This window comes from Haliotis cracherodii, unplaced genomic scaffold (assembly GCF_022045235.1).
Source record: "Haliotis cracherodii isolate W230 unplaced genomic scaffold, xgHalCrac1.p SCAF_3, whole genome shotgun sequence".
In the NCBI taxonomy this organism is placed as follows: domain Eukaryota; kingdom Metazoa; phylum Mollusca; class Gastropoda; order Lepetellida; family Haliotidae; genus Haliotis; species Haliotis cracherodii.
Window position 1 is genome coordinate 72,988,236 of NW_027266286.1, and position 10,474 is coordinate 72,998,709.

A 10,474-nucleotide genomic window follows, 5' to 3' on the forward strand; every position below is an offset into this window, starting at 1 on the left:
CTGCTACATCAGAATATGCCCTTTCCATAGCTTGCATTCTGGTAATGTCCGGCTTAAGTTCCTGAACTTTCTTAGATTGTTCCAACAGATTTCTCTACAAACAGTTCGCCTGAGCTTGCTTGTTCCTTAGCACAAGCAAATCTAGTTGAGCTCATAGAATTCCGAGATGATTAAGAGTTCCTGTGAGAAACATAATCTAGGATTCTCTGTCCGTCTTATCAACTGTTCCACTTTATGGAGGTCGCTCTTCATGTCGCTTATTCTCAGCATCTCGCTTCTGCTGTAAAAAAAGCTGATTTCGCTTCCTTGTGATAGCTGCAAGAACACTTCCCTTTCTATCCTTTAGAATGCGTATTCCCTCTAAGCTTGTCCCTTTTCAATTTGTGTCCTTGTACGAACTGACCATCTCCATAATCCGATTATGGAGTGTGTGATTTCAGCACTTTCACTTGGACATTCAAATACCTTCTACGAATATATATTTGAAACAAAAGCGCAATCCATTTTTCACATTACTTTAAGTTAAACTTGTTGGCCAAAGCGTTCGCTCGTCACGCCGAAGACCCGGGTTTGATTCCGGACATAGGTACAATGTGTGAAGCCCATTTCTGATATTGCTGGAATATGGCAAAAGCGGCGAAAACCATACTCACTCACTCACTCACTCATTGGTCAAATTCCTTAGTTTTGATTCTGCCAATTCTACATTCAGACTCGTGTAAAGAAACAGCCTAGTAAATGGGGCGCAACTGATGCCAATGGGGATACTGACTTTTTGCCTAAATGTCCTGTGCCCAAATTTCACTAGTTGGTACCTATGAGGAAGTGCTGCCTTTCACATATTATTTCTCAAACAAATCCTTTGATTTTTTACAATGGAATGGTATAAATTCCACTTGTCTAAAATACTCTCTGTGAATAAAAAGAAAGTCCTTGAATTGATGTGTTTAGGATTATTGTGAATCTTTCACCTACGTCTTTGTTTAGGCTGTGTGGTTTCATGTTTTGATGTTCTTTGGTCGTGCCTAGTTTGCATTATCATCATCGCCCTGACAATCAACTGACATGGCAGAAACACATGTTGTGAAGAGTCACACTAGGTATGGGTAGTAAGCAGTAGGCCGGGTGACGACAAAAGTTATGATCGTTGTTATGTATTAATGTGCCACAGTGAATAGAATCATGAGAATAGAGAAAATATGCATCTATTCGATTGTAAAATGGTGCGATTTTAGGGTGTGTAAGAAACAGATTAGCCCACTTGTGTCTGTCAGTTACCATTTATCTAACAAATCGTTGTTTCAAAACGTATCTAACTCGTTTATGCTTTCAAAACAACTCGTTGTAATTATATAAGATAAATGGTATCTGACAGACGCTCCTATAGTAATGTTTATGTATTTTGGTTCCTAGAGTCAAATAAAACGTTGATTGTACCGCTGCATGGCTTTGGCAGATTTATTAGTTAACATACTGGCCTTATACATGTATGTGACAATATCTGAAGTGTTATTTCAACCAAGATGTTCGATGAAAAATATAATGATGGTTACATTTTTAGGCCCTAATGGAAGGAACAAATACAAACGCTCCATGTTGTTGTTGTTGGTTTGTTGTTTAACGCCGCACCTATCAATATTCCAGCTATATGACGGCGGTCTGTAAATAATCGAGTCTGGAACAGACAATCCAATGATGCATCCATCCACGCAATTGGGATCGATGACGTGTAAAACAGCCAGATTTTGGATGAAGTTGGTTGGGAGAGAATAAGTTTATTCCAATTCTGTTTCCAATTGTTTCATTTTGTGCATTCTGCCAATGGCAACATCACAAAACAAGGAGTGTTCATGCTACGTTTGCGACAGATGTAGATTTAGGCGTGATTGAATAACAGGTGATATATAATTTTACAGCTGTGTGTCAACTATTGCACTCTCACAGTACACATTCACACCCGCCTTAAATTCAGTCCATTATCCAGTTCACACTTATGTTGTATAAAATAAGCATTCAAATAGTCTTGAATCATAGCACTTGGTACAGGGCCGCACAAGGTAAGTAAATTGGCAAAGATGTTCTTTCATATTATCTTATGATACATGTATGGTATGATTGTCCATCGAAAGAAACTTGTTCTCTGAAACTATTCTACTAGGTATAAGGTTCCACTAAGGATTAATCATTATATCTTTAAGTAACATTTTAGAACCAGCAGTATCGATGAAAATTAAAGCGATGAAACCATTTCCAAATTCATAACAAATGTCTACTTTAAGCTGAGTCCACTGAACTGCCTATTTGACCAGATGACATCAGAATACCTATATAATCTATATACCTGAAGCTTAAAGGTCAAATACCCTTGTTCTGACCAGTATGCTTACAGAAACAGATCAGCAAAGAGGAGAGCACAATTGATATCAATGGAGATGTATACTTCTTGTCTAAATCTCCTATCCACAAATTTGTCCAGCCTTTATACTGCAGATTTAACGCAAGAATTACATCATGTTAAATGTGCATTTAAAAGTACATTGAGAAGAATACAAAATATTTAGGAACACATGTAATATGCATGTGGCACGGTGTTCAAAGGTTTGCACACGAGATGAGCACCCGTTGAGCATCCATGTGCAACGAGTGACCAACGGGTATGCCATACATGTGACACTGGACTGGGTTTCGGTCGCATTTGACAAATAGAACAATGAACAGTGAGATGAATCGGAATTGTGTGCATGAAACCTTAAACATAAGGTCGACCCGTCTTAATTAGGTTTTGCTTGCTTGACTAAATGCATGAATGATTCAACTAGGCTCAAGACCCGGTTGAGCCACATATGGTATTCAGGAGGAAAATTCATGGTTGCGCACCCGGGACCAGTAAAGGCGTAGTCTACACGGGCATAGACGATCGGCATCCTCTGCATAAACCGAAACACTGTCTATTCCATCTTCTATGAGTGTTATCAGATATCCCTTCATCAATAAGTAGCCCTTAGGTCCAGAGGACACTGATAGCCTGTTTCTTCATTAGACACACTGGTACATATTCCTCGTTTCATGTTCGGAGGTAAACTTCTTTTGGTGTGGCTGGGATGAAAGGGGGAAAACTTGAGGTACTGGTACAGTATCCACTCTAGTGCCATTCTTCATAATCTCAGTGTCAAGATTTAATTTGAATCCGTTTCCATAGTAAATGTTAGATTTGTATCTATGTTGTTTAGCAGTGTCCTAAATGTATCTCAATTGTCATGAGTTGGACGCTGCCGCTTGTTTGTGATTCTAAAAGGGATGCAAGGTTTTGCAGCGTCTATCTAACACACATCATGAAAACTTTCCAAACTCTTGACCACATGTTTTAGTCACAACATCTGCAAACCTTCTTCTTGATATCACAGGACAAATGTTACACCTGTTGGTGCCATTTTCGAACCCATTGCAGCCCCTTTAATCTGTTTGTAGATATTTCCTTAAAAGTAGTAAGTATTGTTTTGAAGTATAAATTCAATACTCTCGAAGTTTCAATTTAAATCATAAATAGACAGAATGTGTCAAAAGTATGTTCAAGGGAACGTTTGACACTATATCTTGTGGGTCAACCTCTTAAAGAATAGAGGCACCAATTTCCCACATGCCTTCCGTGAAAAGTGTCTGTGCGGGTCGTAAGAGGCGACTAACGGGATCGTGTGATCAGGCTCGCTGTCTTGGTTGATGTATGTCATCGTATCAAAATTGCGTGGATCGATGCTCATGATGTCAATCACTGGGTTGTCTGGTCCAAACACGATTATTTACAGACCGCCGTCATATAGCTGGAATAATGCTGAGTGCGGCGTTACACAAGTAACACACAAACAGATATAGTCGTATGGCAAATTATATTTAAAACATACTTTGGCCAAGATTGGTATGCGGGGGGCATTAAAATGGACCCTGGTGCGTCCGTCTGTGCAAGATGTCGTTTCCGTAGCAGATCTTGAAAACTGTACAATTTGAAAAATACATTTTTCAAGTTTCCATGGTAACAACTTTGAGTTAGGTTGGAAATGGTGGTAGTGCTCGTCTCCGGGGCAAATCTTGAGGTCCGTTCTATATTTCTTCACAAAACTTGGTACAAAGATAGGTCTAGTGGTGAACTGGTGCTTTTTGTTTGTTTCCTGATTTTTTCAAGTTTCATTAATTGATTCACAAGTAATTACCGTTGCGAGGGACACTGGTGACTTTGTCCTCTTGTTTATATACTAGTATATGGTGGGCCTTAGCATTTACAATATATTTATGAATTGTGTACAATAGAATGTCAACAGAAATCAGCTTTTTTTCTTGTCTTCCTTGCATGTTTAGAGTCCTTATTAAAGAATGAGGTATGGTTGTGTGTATTTGCAGTGGACTTAGAAATATACTCAATGACAAAAGTTCCAGTGACACCAATATTGTAGCGTATTTTAAAAAAAAAGTAAAGTTAGGTTTTCAATATTGTAGTACATGTATGGAATCAAGTCACAAAAACACAACTGCTACAGAAAAGCACGCAGTTCATGCAAAAGTTGACTTTTATGCAAGCCCATTGCATTTCACTACCCAAGAATGGGTATAAAAACATGTGCGTTAACGTGACTCCATATGCATTGTTTAGCATCGTGCTGACAACAACAACTCAGAAAAACAACAACATTACGCAATTATTCAACATTACGAAATGCCACGCCTGTCCTAAAATGAGCGACTACGAGCCATTGGTATACTGGAAGCAGGATCGAGTCAACGTGATGTTGCAAGACAATTTAACGTCCACAGAAACACCATTAGTAGTTGGGTGCAGTACTACAGGACCGCTCCTGGCTTCTGATTGGTCGAGAGGGCCACGTGACCTCTGATGACGGTTTCGGTTTCGGTTTGGTCACGTGACTGCGCATGCGCGCAGGACATGATGGGTCCTGCGTGCGCTTCCAAGGTGGCGGCACATCCGTTTCCGGTGGCGTGCGCATCCAAGATGGTGTCGCATCCGTTTCCGGTGGCGTGCGCACCTCCAAGAGGGCTGCACATCCGTTTCCGGTGGAGTGCGCCTCCAAGAGGGCGTCGCATCCGTTTCCGGTGGTGCGCGCCTCCAAGAGGGCGGCGAATCCGTTTCCGGTGGCGTGTGCACCTCCAAGAGGACGTCGCATCCGTTTCCAGCGGAGGAGTAGGGAAGGGAAAAAAAACAGAGAAGCGGTCGTAAAAGGTGAACAAGATCGACAGTGTTGTTCTAAATATAGAAAAGGCGGTGGTGGTGGAGGGAGGAGGGAGGACGAAGGAGGAGGAGGGAGGGAGGGAGGGAAGAGGAGGTGGGTTCATTGTTCGGGTTTGAGGGTCGTCAAAGCAAAGGATGAAAGCGTTCTTTCGGGAGAGATGGGTGGCCCTGGAAAGGGCCGTTGGAAAACAAACCAGAAACTGGAAACGTCAGAAAACGGTAGGAACACTGGGACACTGGGACACTGGAAAAACTGGAAACGATGGGAAACTGGAAAAAACAGTGGAGCAGCATGCCCCAATTCGTTAGTCACTTTGCTCAGATGATCTATTTTCTTCATCCTCTACCACCATCTTATCCTCGGACTGAAGGTGTCATCGGCGCTTTGAAGAGTGTTTTCTTGAGGAGCTTCTGTCCCATTTTCTTTTTACTGTTGGTCTGGCACTTCATGCAGTTGTATCGAGGTGGCATGGTTGATTTCATAGAATGCACTGTGTGTGTGTGTGTGTGTGTGTGTGTGTGTGTGTGTTTGCTCTTGTTTTTTTTATAGGAGAGGCACTGACACCCTGCTTCCTGATTGGTTCCCCAGGCAGTGCCCCCGATTGGTTCGTTCCGGTGCCTGGTCTGCACCTCGGTTTTCCAAAACGGACCGACCCCTGTGTTTCTTTTCCATAGGAAATGGATTTGACCATGGGAGAGAAAGCACAACCCCGGTTCGACCATTCAGAGTCCAGCATGGTCCGAGCGCGGTCTCTGATTGGCCAAAACCCAACCCTCTGATTGGTCAGATTTCGATCCGGTTTTTATCTGATGGTGCATTTCGATCCGGTTTTGTTTTTTCTTCATCCTACAGACAACATGACACTACTGTTTGTTCAACTTTTTTATTTTTATTTTTTAATACCCCGCTCACATGAACCAATACAACAAAACAAAAGTCACAGGATTAGGGGCGTCACTTGGGGTGAACAAGACACTCGACTCTTCTCTTCCGTGCTTCTTGGGACACCAAACGTCTGTATTTTTCGTTCACTTCTCCATCAGGACAAAACACACACAAGTATTCGCGGGGGACTTTGGCGTGCTTCAGATGTTCTTTCCAGGGTTTGTCTGTGGCTTCCCATTGGCAGAGTGTCAAACCGCAGCAATAACAGGTCACACAGTCACCTTGTCCTGGATAGAAATAGCCAGCCATGGCCATGTCATAAGGGATCTGGGTCATCTGTTTAGACCACGTTTGAAAAGATCTTAGACGTTCTTGAAAAGAATCATAGTTAGCATGAGAAGGATGACACAAGGTGTAAGAAGGAAAAGGTCCCTCCAGAATGTCACTGAGTCGCCATGTGTCGTCCATAAAGAGTGTGTCGTCCATAAAGAGTGTGCGATTTCTCGCTTCTTCTCTCGCCTTTTCAGACACCCACTCGGTATCGGGGACATCTCGGGAGGATGACATGGCATTCATAGACCGTCTTTGCTCCATGATGACAGTGACCTCACTGAGGAAGGTCTGGGGGTTCGCCTGCTTTTATGAAACTCTCCTACCTCCCCCTTCAACGGAAGGTCATGATCTCATCACCCTCATCCACCTCATCACGTGACGTCATTCTGTGTTTGGGCTGACTGACACACGGCGTGACACATGACATGACACACTGTGGTAGAGGTGGTGTGTACTGGAATGACTGACACCAGGCAGCTGATCTTTCAAGCATGGCCTTTTATCTATTTTTTATTCTTTACTTTTTTCTAACTTTTACAACGAGCATGTGCACTGACATGACAGACGCACAGACAGACAGACAGACAACGTAGACGACATCTCAACTCAACCTCTACCCTCGGTTCGCCACTCTATTGGAGTTGAGATCAATCAAGACACAAAGAGTCAGTTCAATCAATCACTGTTTAATAATGAACAACAACCAGATACATTGGAAATACGAAAAGACAATGGAGGAGGGAGTGCTTTGCATGTCCCTACAACAACAACGCGTAAACGTTTCCTCTTCCATCTTCAAGCTCTTCTATCTTCAAGCCCATAAGATGTGGTCCTCCATCAAACATGTGAGAGGTCCATCAGTTAAACAAGTACAGTCTATGGCCTCCCTGAAACAGACATGACACATCACTTGACCACTGTTGCAGCTTATGTGTCTTAACATGTTGTTGTGTCGGCAGGCACTACATTCATGTTGCAAAGCTCTTCGAGTGAAGATGAGGTCACCATAAGATGTGGTCCTCCATCATACTGTCTCAAACAGGTCCCAAACATGTGAGAGGTCCATCAGTAAAACAAATGCAGTCTATGGTCTCCCTGAAACAGACATGACACATCACTTCGCCACTGTTGCAGCTTATGTATCTTAACATGTTGTTGTGTCGGCAGGCACTACATTCACGTTGTAGGGGAGTGAGTTAAGCTTCTCCATAAGGATCCTGGTCAACGTTGTCATCATCATCATCGTTGCAGACCACGGGCATACCTGAGGAGAAGACATGAACATCTTCCGGTGATGCTGGTAACCAAGAAGCATCAAGCAGGGTGGGAGAGTTGCCAGCTTGAGCGCTTCATGATCATCGCTGTCACCGGTCGTCATCATCACAGGTGCATTTGGTGAATAGGTTGGCTCCCGAGGGGTTTGTTCCCACCACTGTTCTAGCACGGACTGCGCTTAACTGACATCAGGGGTCCTGTCAATCCTGTCAATCCAACAAGAAAAGAATCATATGAATAGTCATATTCATCATCATCATCAACATCATCATCACATGAAGAATGACTGAGACAAAGAATAGCATGGTACTTAGAGTTGTTCTTGATGAGAGATCTTCAGAGACAATTTCTTCCGTGATCGTCTTTTTGCAGGTGTTGCAGGTGTTGCAGGTTTCAAAAAGGATGTCCCTTTCGTTTCGGTGTCTGTTGCTGCTGTTGCTGTGGTGGTGACTGGCGCTGTTGTGAGGGTGGTGGTGGTGGTGGGTGTTGTTGCTGCTGTGGTGACAACAGCTGCTGTATTGGTTGTTGTTGTTGATGCTGCTGCTGCTGCTGGTTTGCTGGTTTTTTTCTTCTGGGTCTTCTTTATCGTCTCCATCGGTGCTACTTTCTTGGGTTCAGTCAGTTTCCTCATTTTTGAACGTATCTTGGCGTACGCGTCGTCGGCCTTTATCTTTGCACACAACATGTCGTACACTTCACCCCACAGTTCAGCAGTCATGTCACCGTTCTCACCTCCACTGCTTCCTTTACCACTCATGTTGCTCCGTGTCTTGGCATTCAACCGTTTCGACATGATGTTGTCCGGATTTTCTGTTCGTTGTTCCTTTCTAAGTCTTCACGGATGTGTGTCAACACTTGATGGTACTCTCTCCAAACAAGTGTTTCTTCCAGATAAAACGCCAACAACCAACACAACGTGGGGAACATCAGTCAGAGGGACGATGTTGTTGTTTGGTAAGTTCAGTGAAAAGTGATGACCGGAGAGCGTTGGTCGTATTAAAAGGCACTGATGCCCTGCTTTCTGATTGGTCCGTTCCGGTGTCTGACTTTCACCTAGGTTTTCAAAACTGGACCGACCCTTGTGTTTCTTTTCCATAGGGTTAGGCTTGTAGCGTGAGAGAGAAAGTACAACCCCCGGTTAGACCAATCAGAGCCCACCATGGTCCGAGCGCGGTCTCTGATTGGTCGACAACCCAGGCTTCTGATTGGTCAGATTTCGATCCGTTTTTTCTGTAGGTGTCCATGTCGATTCAGTTTCGATCCATTGTGATGAAAAAAAAAGAAAAAGGATCTAGTCGTCTCTGTACCCAAAGGGGAGCGTGTCTACAGGCAGCCCTGTGGTTTCGTCATAGATGAGACGTCGCTTGTCGTACACAGTACGATAGTCTTTTCGCATGGGTCGGGTCACAAGAGCGTTTTCATGCCGAGGTCCATTACGAATGATGTGATGAGGGTAATCCAAACTCATTTTCTCCCCCTCTTTCCCAGGCCGTTGTCAGAGTATCAGACCTTTCATGGTGTCAAAGTTGAGATGTTGTTGGTTTCTGTAATTCAAAGTGAACCCTCACACTTTGCAGGTTGTACGCGTTCCATCGGGTCTCATTAACTCATAGCCATAGTTTTTGGGACCTCCTGACACAAACGTCTTGATGGTGTTTCCATCCAGTTCATCTGTAAACTCACCCAACGAATGGCCCAGCTCTGGATTCCCGTCGTGGGGTCGATGAATGGAATTCTTTCTTCTGGGTATAGGTCACTTCCACCATGTGTTCGTTGACAACGGTAACATCCTCGATGGTATTGCGTTCATCCCTCCACAAGGTAAAGTACTGTACAGAATCGTTCATATAGATGTTCTGACTGTAGTCTAACCGTTGTCCAAACTTGCCCCAGAGCGAATTCAGTTGCATCTTGGCAATCGTGCGACGTCCTGTTTGTTTTACAATGTGGTCCTTGTCCAACCCAATGCCTTCTTTGTCGTAGATCTCCTGGATGTAATAGTCGTGATCTGTACATCCCTCGGGGTATCCGCTGGCTTCGAGCTTCTCCTTAAAATGTCGATCGTTATAAGTGTCAAAGAGTCCTACTTGCTGGGTGTCGGGGTCATGCTGTGCAAATGTGTCAAAATGCCAAACGTCGTAGATCTGAAGCACCTGGTAGTCATACTTCTTCACGGCTTCCTGGAGTTCTACGGTGGCATACGTACCCACCCATGACCTCTCTTCGTCCGTGTGCTTGCAGGGGGGGGTCTGACTGGGTATCGGCACACGTGCGGCACAAAGGACAGAGCAGTTTTCCACCTAATCTGTAAGGCAGTAGCGGATGGTAGAGTCGTTTTGGTGGTGGGACACAGCATTGGATCAGTCCTTTCAGTTCAAACAACGTGTCCACAGGGGGTTGATGGAGAAGGGCTTGGTGTCCCGTGGGAAATGCTCCGGTCTTACAAATGTAAGGATAAAGGGAACAAATATCGATGTACTTGATGGTTTCACCTTCATGGGCTTCATAGGATAATCGCGTGGCATTGGTGCGTCCTCCATAGAAGGCATCGCGAGGGTTGAGCGGTACAGGGGCGTGGATACAGTGGGGTCCCTGCAAGAAAGCACGCAGAGCGGAGCCCTGTTGAATTTTTGTAAACTCGTGCACAGGGTGATGATCCGTTTCACCTCAGGGTGTTGACTCAAGAGACTCAGGCGGTAGCGGGTGTCAGTATAACGGGCTCCCAACGACGTGCCCAGGACGGG

The 10,474-nt window shown here is 44.2% G+C and overlaps 1 pseudogene; it reads right to left on the reverse strand.

Annotated features, from left to right (window-relative positions):
• Window positions 1–8,095: 8,095 nt before the first annotated feature.
• Window positions 8,096–8,523, reverse strand: LOC139473668 (uncharacterized; annotated as a pseudogene).
• Window positions 8,524–10,474: the final 1,951 nt, after the last annotated feature.